Here is a 14,533-nt window from a genome sequence, read left to right on the forward strand (position 1 = left end):
GAGACATAATCGTGGGAAGGAAGAGGAAGAAATGGTTTTAACTACCTTAGTTGTGGGGTGTTTTTATTTTTCTCCTTGCCTGTAGTCCTTTGTTTCCTTATCTGTGCATCTTCCAACTGTTTTTAAGTAGAGAGGACTGTAACAACTAAATGCTACTCTATTACTCAGACTGAGCTGTATACATTCTGTGTTCTGAATGGGGGTAGCATCCTTCAGGGAAAACAACTGCAGTCAGGTAGAGATGGTATCACAATTATTACCAGCTCAGTCTTAAACTGGTTGTCTTCTGTTCAGTCTTAATCCATTTCCTACATTTTAATTAATCTTTATAATTGCACCTAGAACCTTAATTGCAAAACCTGTGAAGAATTGAAAAAATTTGAGTCAATGTTCTGTAAATCCCCTTTTCAGTGGGACATCAGTAGGGCTGGAACCTTACCTAGTGCAACTGGAATTAGGGATACCTTGCTTTGTCTTTATTTTGACTACGAACTCTGTAGTTAAGAAATTAAATTCGGACAGAGGAATAAATCACTATTACATTTTATATGATGGTTGAACTGTTTGTAAAATGTGAACATATTTTATATGTTTGCTAATTGTTTTGTAAACCTTTCAGTATTAAAGTTTGTAGTATAAATAGTTTTGACTATGGGTGAGATTTAGACTGCCTGCATTCTGCATAAGCAAAAACTGGGTGTGTCTGGCTTATCAAACAATTTGGAACAGACCCAGGAGGTTCATGAGACCAGTGAAATAACTGGGACCCTCCTTGGCTTAGCTTGTAGCCCAGGAAACCAAGGAACCAAGAAAATCCTCTTTTCTAAGAGTGCTTTTCACCAGGCAGTAAAACTGGGTTCATTCTTGCTTTCTTTCTGGGTCTTTGAATCTTGTAATCATTTTTTGCATAGTGGTATACACCAAACACGGGAGAGTAACTGTATATGCAGTGGCCCTGGTGGTCATTCAAGTCTCCTGAAAAGTGAAATAATGGGTTTTAATTTTTTTTAGCTGAGGGCAACCTTAGGCATAACTTCTTTGCTTTCTAGGCCCTAACACATTAACTTTTCATGTGTACTTTCAGGGAAACTGTAATTCCTCAGTTCTAAGGGAACTGGAGGTGCCTGAACCATGAGACTAATCAGTATCTCAATTCCACTGATATCAATGGAAGTTACTCTTTTCCTGAATCTTTTCTGAACTGTGCTAGATCTGCATCAGGTATCCTGTGGTGTCCAGCATGTCAACATACTCATTACTAGCTCTAGGTGGCTACCCCCTGTATGTATACAAGGATAGATAGACCTGTTGAATTATTTCATTGGCTGCGGGCTTGGGCGCTCTGAAGTGTCCAGTTGAAGTCAGGCAGCAACTTTCTAAACATTGCAGTGCCTAGGCTGATGTCCCTAAAGTATGTAGGCAAATACCTTTAAAATTATTTTTTCTATTTTGAGTGTCTAAAACTGGGTGCTTAAAAGCATATAGCAAGTATTTGAATAAAACGGGCCTTATTTTTATTACAACTCATTGAAGTCCACAGGAATAGAATGGGGACTAGTAAAGTAAGTGCCTATCTGGTAGGCTAGACTGGTAAAGGGTTCCTATCCCAGTGACTTTGGAAGCTTTGCTTGATTAAAATACATCAATTTATTAAAAACCATACTGAAGAAAAAACTATGATACTGGGGAAAATTATTTTGCCTTAATTTTAAGCAAAAACTTTAAAAGATAGTTGTCACATGCTGCTTATAGGAAAAGAGTTTTAAACTGGAAGAATATTCACTTTACACTAAGGCAGTTCAAAATTCTACTTTGCTAATTGACTATTTTAAAATAACTGTGGTAAATATTAAATTTCAAAATCTAAACTTACTGCAAAAGTAATTTTTTGCGATAAACTGTTGCAGAATGGAGGCTAATCCCAGAAATTAAGGATGAACAATATGTAATTCATATGTGAGTTGAAACTTTTAGTGTTTTCCACAATGTTATAAAATACAGGGTAGTTAATAGACTGGACAGAGCCTTGCCTAGTCTGAATGAATTTCAGAGGTGGTCCATCTTTGAGAAGGCATTGGACCAGATCACCACCAAAGATCCTATCTTACCGAAGTTCCTGTTTCTAACTCTAGTAGAAATGCTATTTTTTTCAAGTTACTTGTAAATCTGAGACAATCTATTAAGTTATGTCTCTGAAATCCTGCACACTACTTGAATTGCTATCCACACCTGTGTTTGGACACTAGGCTAAAATGTTGGAAAACTTGTTATCTTTTAAAAACACAATCCTGTAGGCAATGGCTTCTGTGATAGCTAATTGATTATATTTCTGTTATAGCTTACATTCTCAGTTTATAGCTGTGGTGGAAAAAAATATTTCTGTAACGGGCTGTAGAGCTCATAGCTGAAAAATCTAGCCAGCTCTGAATTTGTGCTTCTAAAATGTGTAACCTGTTGTCAGGTACTCCTGGATCAGATGTATTGGTTTTAGTGATAATAGCTGTATGGTGCACAGAAAAGCACCGTAAATCTCTTCAGGAAAACTTGTAACCCTGGAGTCTTGTATAAAACTGTTTTCTACCCAACAAATTAAAACTTTTGTGGGGAAGGAGGAGAGCTATTCTGATATACCACTGGCATCCTTTTTCATGAATCCTTTCATGGCTGCAGTGTTCTTTATGTTATTTCCTGTTCTGTTCTAGAACTTTTATTCTCAAACAAAATTCTTCTTAATATTTTACTTCCCTTACCCCAAGTTATGTATGTGAAGTCACATTGACACTGTTGTATTTTTTGGACCTGGCTTCATTGGCCTTTTACTGAAGGATCTGGGGTGCATATCTGGAAATAGTTTCTTATTTGTAATTGGTCTGCAAATGGTAGTCTTGCTGAGTGAGGAACAGGGTTTTTACAGACTCCACAGACATTTAAAAAACCTCTCCTGAGTTTGTTGTATTAAGTGAGCTAAAACCTAAGCAGTCTTCGGTCTGAGCCTATTTACATTTACCTAACAGCATTGCTGTTTTGTCTTGAATTCCTAGTTTAGACTTTGAAACTGTGATATAAGAGGACTGTCAGTATTTGCCTTAGAAGCTTCTATGGACAACTCAGTTATTCTTTCAGTCATAGCTGGGACTTGTTCAATTTCTCAATATTTTCTATTGAGATTTGCATCCCATATGTATTAGTCATCTTTGGTTGGCTTTCAGTTGGAGGCTGGGGCTGGATTGAGCACAAGTTTCTTCCCATTGTTCAGTGGCCAGTGCATATTTATGTTTCTCCCTCATTCATTGAAGGATGTAGGTTGGCAGTGGTCTGACAGTGCTAACATCTCTTCCAGGTCTGTTTCCATTCAGTGGAAGCTCCTTTTGCTTGGCTTCTGCTCAGCAACTCTAGCTTTTTCTGATGGTCATGCTTTGTATGTAGAACCTCAGGTGACTGAGATTTTTCTAAAACATGTTCTGTGCCAAGCAGGACCTAAATGGCAGGATGCACTGACTGTATACAATTATGTGCTTCATTTTCCTGTCTGTTCTTGCCAGAACACTGATGGTATCAAACCTGCTGATGGGAAAAATATTTGCCATCAGTCATCTCCCAAGTCTCTGGTCTTGCACATAGTTTAAATATTCCTTTTTTCATATCTACAAACTAGGTAAATAAATGAAGGCCCTGAGCTTTTTTCACACCTGTTGTAGCCAGTAAATATATTCACTCAGTTCCTTCTGTTCATTCTGATGCCTAAAGCAATAAACACCCAAGCTTTATAGGCTGTCTCTTGAAGGAAGTTCCCTATTTACTAAGCATGAACTTTCTGTATGTTGAACTTCCTTGTTTCCTCTCCAAATGGTTCCTTGGTTGTGTTAGTCCTGTGTGCTATCTTATTGTATACCAACACTTCGCAAAGCTGAAACACCAGAAAGGGTGCTTGTCAGTCTGATATTTCATATTTTTTCCATTTGTTAATTGCTTTTATGATTAGCTTGTGTTATTAGTAGGGACAAAGTTGCTTGTGCAAGCCCTGTTTTTCTTTAGCCAAAGGCTACCTATGAGAATGCTTTTCTCATTTTACTTGTTGCTTTCATGTCACTATCTGCATTAAAATCTGCACGAATTGTGGGTGCATTTAAGTTGATGATATATTCATCTGTTGCAATGTTCCTCATTGACCTATGGAGAGGTGCTATTTATCTATGCCTGTTCTTATTGTGTTAGCAAACTCTTTGAAATGATGCTCACCTGTTAGGGAACTGATCCAAGGAGCTTAAGTGACAGAAACCTAATTGCTTTTGCTAGGGTTAGTTTTCTGTCAGCTTACTTGCCTGAACTGTGGGAGCTGGCAGGAATTCCCAGTCACTGTAGGAAGAGTAGGTAATGGTTCTGGTAGCAGCTGGCTTGTGGGATTGCTTACCTGTTTCATCAGGCTGTAGTGAGTGCCAAGAACACTTCTGCTTCTGAACTTCACCCAAAGCTTAACAGACATCAGCAATTTAATTTGCTTACTCTATTGTGGTAGCTAATGAAGCTGTTTGTCACCTTCCATATTTTCCCTTGTAGGACCTGCTTCTTGGGTAACCTGAAGCTTTAACAAATACCATTAAAGGAAAATACTTATTCAAATAATCCACACCAGGAAAAAGAACTTTGCTCAGCTTTTTGTGAGGATTAATGGGGAAGGAAGGTTCCACTCTGCTTTTTAAGAAAGAGCTTAAACTGTTTTCTGTACTACTGGTATGCTGATGAACATACACTAATACTAAATTGAGTTTAGGGTCTGGGGGATGTATTTGGGGCTTTGTATTGCACTTTGCTTAGTGTATAACCCACTTGGCTGTATGTGTGGAAAAAACAGCAAATTGCAGCTGTGGCAGTTGAGTCACTGGTCGTCTGCTTCCCAGTTCATAAGCCCATCGTTAGAAAAACCATCACAGTTTGTGTTAATCTGGAACACTGACAAATAAACCAAGGCATAGAAACGCTTTCAAGTATGTCTTCTGCCTTTCTGATGCCAGTCACTTGAGGGCTGAGGCTGGAAATGTGAGGGGAATTTGCATTTTCAGCTTGCTTGCTCTGTCCTCTCTAGGCTTCAAAGCTGATTTTGATGTTTTTTCTGGTACACTCTGCTGGTTGGTTAAACTTGATTTTTCTGCCTGACAGTATTTCTCTTAATTTGCATAAAAGTTTTAGAAGCCTTTACATATATTCTTGTTTGCTGTATTTTGTGATCTTTTTGTGTGTGATACTTGTACTTCAGCATTTAAGGTGGAGATGGCAGTGTTGTGCTTCTCCGCTGTCTTGTTTGGAGGCCAAAGCAAATTGCTTACTAGGATGCTCAGGCTGCTATGTTGTTGCTGAGTTCATGTGTGTGAACAGAAGCCTAACCATGCAGGGGGGTTTGCTATGTGCAATTTTGTCTATAGGAAGACAGCTATGTCTTATGACAAAAATACTGGAAGAAGCTACTGGAAGTAGTTAAAGATCAGTCTGTAGGTGTTGCAGGAAAGTATGGTATTAGTTGAAAGGTTCTGTTATATAACACTTGATTGAAAAATATTTAAATTAAGAATAACTTTTTCACATAGAATATTGCCTGTGTTCTAGATTAAAATGGAAGAAAATTGGCTTTTGAGCCATTCATAGTCTGGAAGTTAAGCTTTCATAGTAATTATGAAAATTTTATAAACACTCATAGAAACTATAATATTAATTTCAAACATTGTCACTAAGGTTATAGGTGTCTGGGCACGAATTTCCTGGCTTCAATAAAACCCCAGTTCTGTGTTTGGAAGACCTGTAATGTAAATGTGTTCTTGGTGGAGCCAGAGCAGTGCCTCCAAACACCTGGAACTTTGGCCTTGTGTTTGGAAAGCAGCCAGATGCTGACCTTGGTGGTCCTGCACCTGTGGATGCAGTGCCCTCTGAGATACTGTCACCTTGCACAGTGTCTACTTGCACACTGAAGTTTGAAGATCTAAGCTCCACTGACTAATTGTGCCTTGGCTTTCTTGTTTTCATATTATTATGTTAACTATATAAGCAAATATTTATTGAATCTTTTATGAACACAGCCTCACAGATGACAGATACCTTTGTTATTCTGAGATACTTTTACTTTTAACCTTCTAGTTTTCCTCAAGTTCCCCCCCATAGCACTTCTACAGTTGGATGGTTTCAGTGTACACTTCAAACTCTGAACAAGAATGTGCATCTCTTAAGCTATGTCCTAGTGACTCACACAGCTATTAGTAGAATTCAGTAGCAACTGTGTAAGTTTGAGCACCTATTAAATCATGAGTAGATATAAATATTTTGGGAAATATGAAGGCATATATATTATGAAAGAATAATATACTATATATTAGTGGTGTAGGCATTTTTAGTTCTTCGTTGCTCTTGAAACCCACATCAACAGTGGTAGTTTTCAGAGCATAACCCTTGAGATATGTGGTAGAACTTGTATTAATGCCAGGACTTACCTATTTTATCCTACAAGTGAGGACTTTAATACTTAAGGCATTTGAATAGCAATCACAAAAATATGTGAAACAGGCTTGGAAGAGGGGCTAAGTATATACAGAATGTATCATACTGTTTCTGTGTATATTGTTTCTCTAATGTCTGTGACTGAATTTACAACTGTAGATCTGTCTGAAGTTTGTTCCTTAAATTGATATTTAAAAGGTGACATCATTCATATTTTCTAGTCCTGATTCTCTGTTGCCTGTTGCAGTGACTACTTTTTCTCTTCCTCTGAAGCAGGAATTTCCTGAAAACTGGCTCCAGACCATGTGGAGCAAGGTGTTATCACTATTAAAACATAAATATTATAGAATATAGTGTGATGGCACAGCTTGTGTGTGTTTGACATCTGTCTACCCATTGTATCAATGGTGATTTTAGAGTTCAGTAGATTATTATGCTTTGTCTTCAGTGTTTACCATTTAACCTTTTTAATGAATGACAAAGCTGTTTCATGGGGTAATTACCACCACTTTGTTCCTAAAATCCAGGTACTCTAGTAGTAGGAAAACATTACATCTGTGTTTTGTTTGGTATTTTAAATTCTTGTATATTAGCTGCAAATATTGTACCTTGAAAATTCTGATATATTGATTTTTTTTTTCCCTTGGGTCTCTAAAGTGGTGATTGATATGCACTGATTACACCCTTGGGGTTTTCTGTTTTTTAAAAGCATTAATTAACATGGCCTCTTAAAACATTTATATAGTTTATGTAATTAAGAGTAATTTCCCACCAAAGGTAAGGATTGGAGTCATGCTTCATGTAAAACAGATCAAAAACCAATCAGGAAATCTCCAACTCTGTATCATCCTTCTCTATAGCCAAGTTTCTGCTGCACATAAAATCCTCAAGACTAAAAGTAACTGTAACCACCTTAGTGATGTCTGTTTCCAGAACATTAGAAGTGGTAGCTTGTGGGCATGAACTGTTCGTTTTACTGCATGCTAATGTTATGCTAATGATGATGCTTATAAATGCTAACAATTTTGCTGCTCATCAAAGCGTATAAAAAAAGGAGAGGAAGTACCATGTTATGAAGACATGCCAGTGTTGTTCTGAAGCTCGTATGTGTCTGTGGTGGCCTGGTAAGACTGCAGCAAGTCAGGAGTGAGTATCTAAAGATAGCTCTATTTTTAACAGTTCATGCTTGGGCTTTGGAATGATTTGATCTTGTTTTGAAGGAGGGGTTGTCAGTGTCCAGAAATCTGAAGTACTGCATTTCAAACATGACTGGAAACAGTGCAGGTTATGTTAATCCCTAATTTGAGATTTATTTGAACTTAAGTATTCAATATTTAAAACTACTTTTTAAAATAATATTTTATTATTCATCTCCTTGCTAAGCCTGCTCCCATACTGAGTCCTTTACCCTTCTGGTCAAGATCTTGCTAATGAAGAAGACATGAGTAACATGTCCTCTCAGCGTACTTCTCCATTTTGATTTACTAGTGAAATGAGCTGACCATTTAGTGGTTACATTGATGATATGGTGCAGCCTGGACACTCTGTGTTTGAAGCTGTATGTTGTTCTTTGGATAGAAGGGTCAAAGTTTTTAATGTTGGAGGCAGAACAATTGCCATCCTGCAGCTGATGTGCTTTTTCTCATGAGAATGTATCACTCTTTCCATAGGCAAATGTATTCATACAGACTTGGCTCTTATGAGTTACTGCAAGCACAGATGCAAAGTTTCCATGTAATATAAGTACTGAATATTAGCAGATCAAGGGAAGGTGAGGATTAGTCAACAAAATGTGTAACTTTGTTTAAAGTTCTTTTCTTTTAAAATATGGTGCCTGTTTAGATCACTAATGTATTTTAATTGTTTCCATCTTTCAAAATATGTCTACTAAGTTCAGTGTCTAGTTGTTGTTACACAAATAAACTGGTATTAGATGCATTGCTTTCTTCCTTTCAAACATACTTTCAAATTCGTGCTTAATGTGGTTTGAAGATTTTGCCAACATATTCTTCCAGATCCTTCTCTTGTATGAGGGTGGTTGATTACATCTATCTTTTGGTTTACAAATGCCAATATATTCCAAAGAATGCAAACCCTGGGACCATTTGTCATCACACTTTGTAGTTCACTTCATTATTTTATGTAGGAGGAAAAGCAAACAATTAGATGGGGTGGGGGGTGGGAGTTGGAGTGTCAGGGCATGCTAAACATTCTTACCGCATTGCATGCTTTAACCTCCTATTGTTTTCCCATTGCTTTTAACACTTACCTGCCTGGATGTTACAGATGTACATACATTTAAAAACAGAACTGTTTGGCTGAAATACTAGATGTAAACATTCTTGAAACAAATGGAGTCCAAGGGTTACAGACCTTTAGTATTTAAAGTGAAGTAATTTTTGTAGACTAGGTGCCTGATTTTTTGGATTCTGAAAAGTTCTTTCAGTTTTCATTTGAATGAAAGCTCAGTTTTTAATAACATAATTTGCTAGTCATAAATGTTCAGTTTGTAGATTTACTTATGTCCATGCTGTATTAGGATTAATAGTGTAGGTAGGCGTCCTTCATCTTCCCTGCAGGGCTCCATTCAGCAGACGTGTTTAGAGCAGCTTCATAAGATCAGGCTTTATATAAACCATTGTGGGAAGGAAGATAATTCCCCACGGTTTTGTCCTGTATCTGCTTTCTCTAGCTCTCCAGTGTTAGATTGCTTGACTGATGCATGAGACTTGGGTTCAGCTCCTTCTCTGCCTGTGAAAACTCAAGCTTGGATTATTCACCATGTTGGGGTAGGATAGTGCCCACTTTAAGTTGGTGTGGGGAACAGCTCATGCTCTCAGCCTTCTGTATGGAACATGTTTGCATGAAATATTTAAGGGCAGAGAAAGGTGATGTGCTTGTTAGACTAAGCTTGACTGTGGAGGAAGGAAGGAGGTTTCAATTTAAGTGTTAAATGTTTTCTTGGAGCTGAGACTATAATCTGGACTTCCTGCCTCCCATGAGTGCCTCTTCCACTAGGCCATAGTATATAGCCTTTGATCAAGTGGATCTTTAATTATGCAAAATGGACTGGTTTGAACAGAAGGGAATGAATAAACTTACCTCCTACAGTTCTTCTATTGTAGCTTAGTATTTAGGGCAGTCTCCTGGAGATGATAAAGGCAGGTTTAAATCCCTTTTGGAAGAGGCAGGCAAAGAGTCAGTTTCCCTTGCCTTGATGTTATAATTCAGTTACCAGTTGACATGTTTACCTATTGGCTTGGGGGTACAGTTGCTGTCACTGCTCTTTCAAAACAGGGACAAATGTTAATGTGTCTAACTCCAGGATGAGGCTGCAGGTTGAAAATACCAGGTGGAGAGAGATGCCTTACACCTGCTGAGAATTTGGGTGCCTGATACTGAAGGGGAGTCTCTCCCTTTCCTTGGCATGACTCACTGCTACTCTTCAGTTGAGTCTTCTGGTTTTTGGCTCTTTTGAGGAACCTCAATGGTATTTACCTTGTCTGTGAATCAAGCATTCAGGAATCCTACCTAACCCAGTGTGGGTTGCCCAAATGAGGCAGAAAATTTAATGTAGGTGCAATAGCATACAGCATTTCTTAGCATGTTCTTTATGGGTTTAGGCTGAAAGCAGCAGTTTCAGATCTTGAAAGTGTTATAGGTGTGAGTGAGGGGCTAATGAGACCAGGATAAATGTCTGTTCCTCTGATAACAGTGAGAAAAGCTCAAACAAAACAGCCTCTAAATGAGTCAAGTATAGCATCCATTTCAGTGGCACTCATTCTTCAGTTGTGTGTCCTGAAACAAGCTGCTTACTATAGAGTCACTAAAATAGGCAGTAAAGCAACATAAGGTAAACTGTATTGCATCTTTCCTTCTGAAGGGCATTTTCAAAATGACGCTTTGACAAAAGTGTGAATTGGATCTGTGCCCACGAATTTAGCTAAGGTGACAATTCCAGAAGCAAATGTTAGTTGTGGCTGGTGGGGTGTACACACAGCACAGAAGAGCAGAACTGAAGACCCAGCTGTTCTTGGACACTTTGAGTGTTTGTGGGATGCTTCTGTGGGCTGATAAGGATTGTCTGCATTTCGGGGTTAAGGCTTCAGGAGTGTTACTTTCTGCTTCAGTTCTAGAACCTTAAGTATTGAAGGTAGCTTTCTGGACAGCCTGCACTTGTCCCTTCTTTCAAGACTATTTTTTCTGCTAGTGGTCTAATTTTGCATTCCAGTGACTTTGGGAACTGTTTTCTTAATTGGGCCATGTGGAAGTAGGGGATATCATGGCTGTTTAGTGGCTTATTTTGGAGCTTAAAGTCCCCTGCTTGTATGGCAGGATTTAAATGAGAGAGATACCCGAGACAAAACAAGATACATTGGCCTAGAATATCTCTACTGCTTCATAGATCAGTCAACCTAAACTGAAAATGCAAATTTCAGTATCTTCCTCCTTTGGCTGATGCTTTGTGCCAAAAGCACCTAAGTTCCTAGTTAACTACATGGGTTTTAACCAATATTATTTGATTAACCAATCTTTAACCAGCATTCACTACCTGAACTGCTTCAGTTACCCCTTTAATGAACATCCATGTGTATGCAAAGATCTGTTAATAGCCAGTTTACAGGCTTAGAAGCAAAACCTGTACACTTACTCAGGCCCCAAACCTGACTCTTCCTATGGATGCACCAAGCTGGGGGAGTCCATTTGTGCCACTATAGGAACTGAAATTTTAGGAATAACAGCCACTAAATCATCTGACAGTGTGGTTTGATGCAGCACTTATGTGAATTTGGTAGGAAGACTCCCATTTGCTTCCATGTTTGTTAGATAGCCCTTTAATGCATGAGCAGGAATTTCCCTTGTTCAAAGAACATCTGTCAGCTGGGGTGGAATTGTAAACAGGTTTTGGCCTGAGCCCATCCACCCCGCTCCCATTGAGCGACAGGTTTTGTTTTTTAAATGCAAATAAGTGATTTTTAGTCCAGAAGCTGGCCTAGGTCCTGCCTCCCCACCCATGGCTTTAAAAAAAAAAAAAAAAAAAATTTAAGTATGCTTTTTCAAGTCATGTAGGCCCAACTAGGGAGCTTAACTGCCCTGAGAATCATGACTCTCATAGCCTGGAAAGCATTTGCACAAGTTGTCAGTTCTCTGTTCCTGACCCCTGTTTTTGGCAGCTCTGCAGTTCCTGACCGAAAAGCAGGAATGTTTTGGCAGCTTTTTGGATTTTCCTGATGCTTCTGTTAACTACAGTGCTTCCATCTGTTGTCTTCAGAGGCTCATGTGACCTGGAAGGCATAGATTTTCAGTTCTGGATCACCTCATTAGGCTTAAGAGGGACAGAAAAATTTTATGGGTGTTTTCCTTAATTTTTATTCTGAATAATGTATTTAAGGCTGTACTAAGCCAGGCCTAAGAGATGATGGGAAAATAACTTGGATTATCTCTTTTATGATCCCTTTGATTACCCTACTTGGGAAAGATGTGTATTAAGAGAGCACAGCAAACTTGTGCCCAGTTGAATGAAGCAAGTAGTCTCTCTTACCAGATCTTTAGATTTAGTCCCATAGGTTGGCATTTGTTTGCCTTCCAGCATTTATATATCTTTGAAGCTTTGTTTTTAACTCTGTAGCAGTTGTCTTCTCAGTTTTCCTCACTAGGGCTGTTCCAAGAGTGCTTTTCTTTTCTTTTTCTTTTTTTGAAGCTGTTACAATGCAATTACTTTTTTATATATGAACTAGAGATTCAATTCTTGCCTTTATGAACTCTTCTTATGCTCAGGAATGGCTCAGATCAACATAATTGCAGCTTGTGCACACCATTTTTCCCTTAAGAATTTCACTATAACTTCCTTGAAGTCACTTAAGAGTAAGAACTGAGATTGAAATCATACCCAAAACAGTATGGTATAACAATAGTTGGTTTCAGCTCTTGCTGTTTGTCAGTGAAAGGTTTACTATTTTTTATTTTGCTCAAATTTTTGAAGTAGAGTGAAATAGATACATTATAATACTTTTAAATATTTGTTGCTGTGATAATCATGCCTGTTTTGGCCATTGTTTGGTACTGAATCATAATTGGTTGTGGAGTAAAAATGTGTAGGAAGAGGAGTTGAAAATGAAACACCATGCCTGAAAAAATGACTGTTGGTATTGCTTTCAAGCAGTGAGATCTACAAGCTGTGAAAGAAGAAAGTGGTGAAAGTCTTTATCACCTAAGTCCTTTAACAGCTCATTAGAAAATAGACTAGAATAGAAAGAATGATCCTGTTTGACCAGGAAAATGGCCTGTTAGGTCACTTCTAGTTCAGTTTCTATGACTAAGCAACCCCACAAAGTGAATTCCTGCTCTTTAACCATGCAGGCATAGGCATACACCAATACAACAAAGCACCAGCTAAGCAGTCTGCTAGCAGACTTTCAGAGCATACAAGATGTTCAGCTGAAACACAGCTTGGGATTCTGGTTTGTGAGAACATAGTTAACTTTTGGCATTTTTGGTTGACCTGGCTTTTCTACCTTTGCAATATCAAATCTTTGTAAATGGGCAGTGAAATTGTAAGTGAAATAAATGTAACTTGAAGACAATATATTATGCTGTGTAGTTTAACTTTTGATGTTCAGAATTTTTATTTATTGGTAGAAAAATCAAAGTCTACTATAGTCTATCCTCATGTCTAATGCTAGCTAGTCAAGTATTTTCCTCATGTGAATCTAAACCACTTCTGTAGGCTTAAAATTGTTGTAATAAAATGATTCAGAGTTTTCTTTAAAGAGAAGGACAGAAAATCTTAGTGTTTTATAATATGCATGTATTTTTCAAAGAATGAGAACTATGCAATACTGGATGGCTTCAAACTATCTGTAGTTTGACTGAATAATCTAATGATAGTACGTACTGGGAAGGTCTAACACAAGGGAAATGTTAGGGTGCTTTTTTTTTTTAAAAGTTTTTTCAAGTTATAAATTCTCCTCTGGGCATATGTGAGAGGAAAAGGATGGATCCTGCTTTCTTCACAGAAGCAGTCTGCTGAAGGCATTTGGACTACTTGCATTAAAACCATCATCTGGACTTGTCCCAGAGCATTACAGTTGATGTTCTAAGGAACATGGAATATGCTTTGTTTGCATAAGCAAGAGACTGCAGGACCTGGGTACTTTATTACCCAAGATTAATTCTGAGGAATGTAAATGAGAATCAGTTGCTATAGTATTTTAAGTATCTAATAATTAACTTCATTTATAGTGTTCTTTATATTTATTTCATGTTCCACAGTGTTTGTTATAAAGCTAGTTTGCTTTTCCCATGAAGACTCTTCACTGCTCAGAAAATATCTTTGAAAACATATGTTGTTACATAAGAGCCTGTTTGTGGGAACTTTGGGGAACTTGTACAGACTTGCTTAATCATCCTCTGGAGAGCAACAATGCTTATTTCCTGTCTGCTTCTATTACTTGATGCTGTGCCTTTAAAAAGGCACTGCAACCAGGAAGAAAACAACTCAGAACCAACAGAAAACACTTGAAAATGTATGAGAAAAATTAACAGCCATGCGAGAGCAACTCACTGTAAATAATAAACTAACCCTTGAATGTTGCAAACTTGATCTATATAACATAATGGTAAAAATACAGTGTGCAAGTTTCTCTGAGCTTCAGCATAGCTCAATGAAAGTCTTATGCCAATTTGGAAGTGATTTCCAGAGATGTGATTTAATATTTATTTTATTTGTCTCTAAGGCAGTCATGTTCACATGCATATAGCTTCTTAAAAATAAGGACAGTTTTGTAGCTGTTGAGACAGCAGTTGAAACTGAAGATGAAATCTATGTATTCATTTATATTAGATGCTCTTTAGATGCAAATATGGAAAATGTCTTTTTAATATTGTCATGGTTTGACCCCAACCAGCAACTAGGCACCATGCAGCTGCTTTCTCACTCCCCCCCTCCCAGTGGTATGGAGAGGAGAATGGGGGGAAAAAAGTAAAACTTGTGGGTTGAGATAAGAATGATTTAACTAATGTAAAATCAAATATTATAATAATAATAACA

General features: G+C 37.8%; 1 protein-coding gene across 5 annotated transcripts in view; it reads left to right on the top strand.

Annotated features, from left to right (window-relative positions):
- SLC25A21 (solute carrier family 25 member 21) overlaps positions 1–14,533 on the top strand; it is a 277,428-nt gene that overhangs the window by 14,314 nt on the left and 248,581 nt on the right. The window lies entirely within an intron of this gene.

This window comes from Aquila chrysaetos, chromosome 2 (genome assembly GCF_900496995.4).
Source record: "Aquila chrysaetos chrysaetos chromosome 2, bAquChr1.4, whole genome shotgun sequence".
In the NCBI taxonomy this organism is placed as follows: domain Eukaryota; kingdom Metazoa; phylum Chordata; class Aves; order Accipitriformes; family Accipitridae; genus Aquila; species Aquila chrysaetos.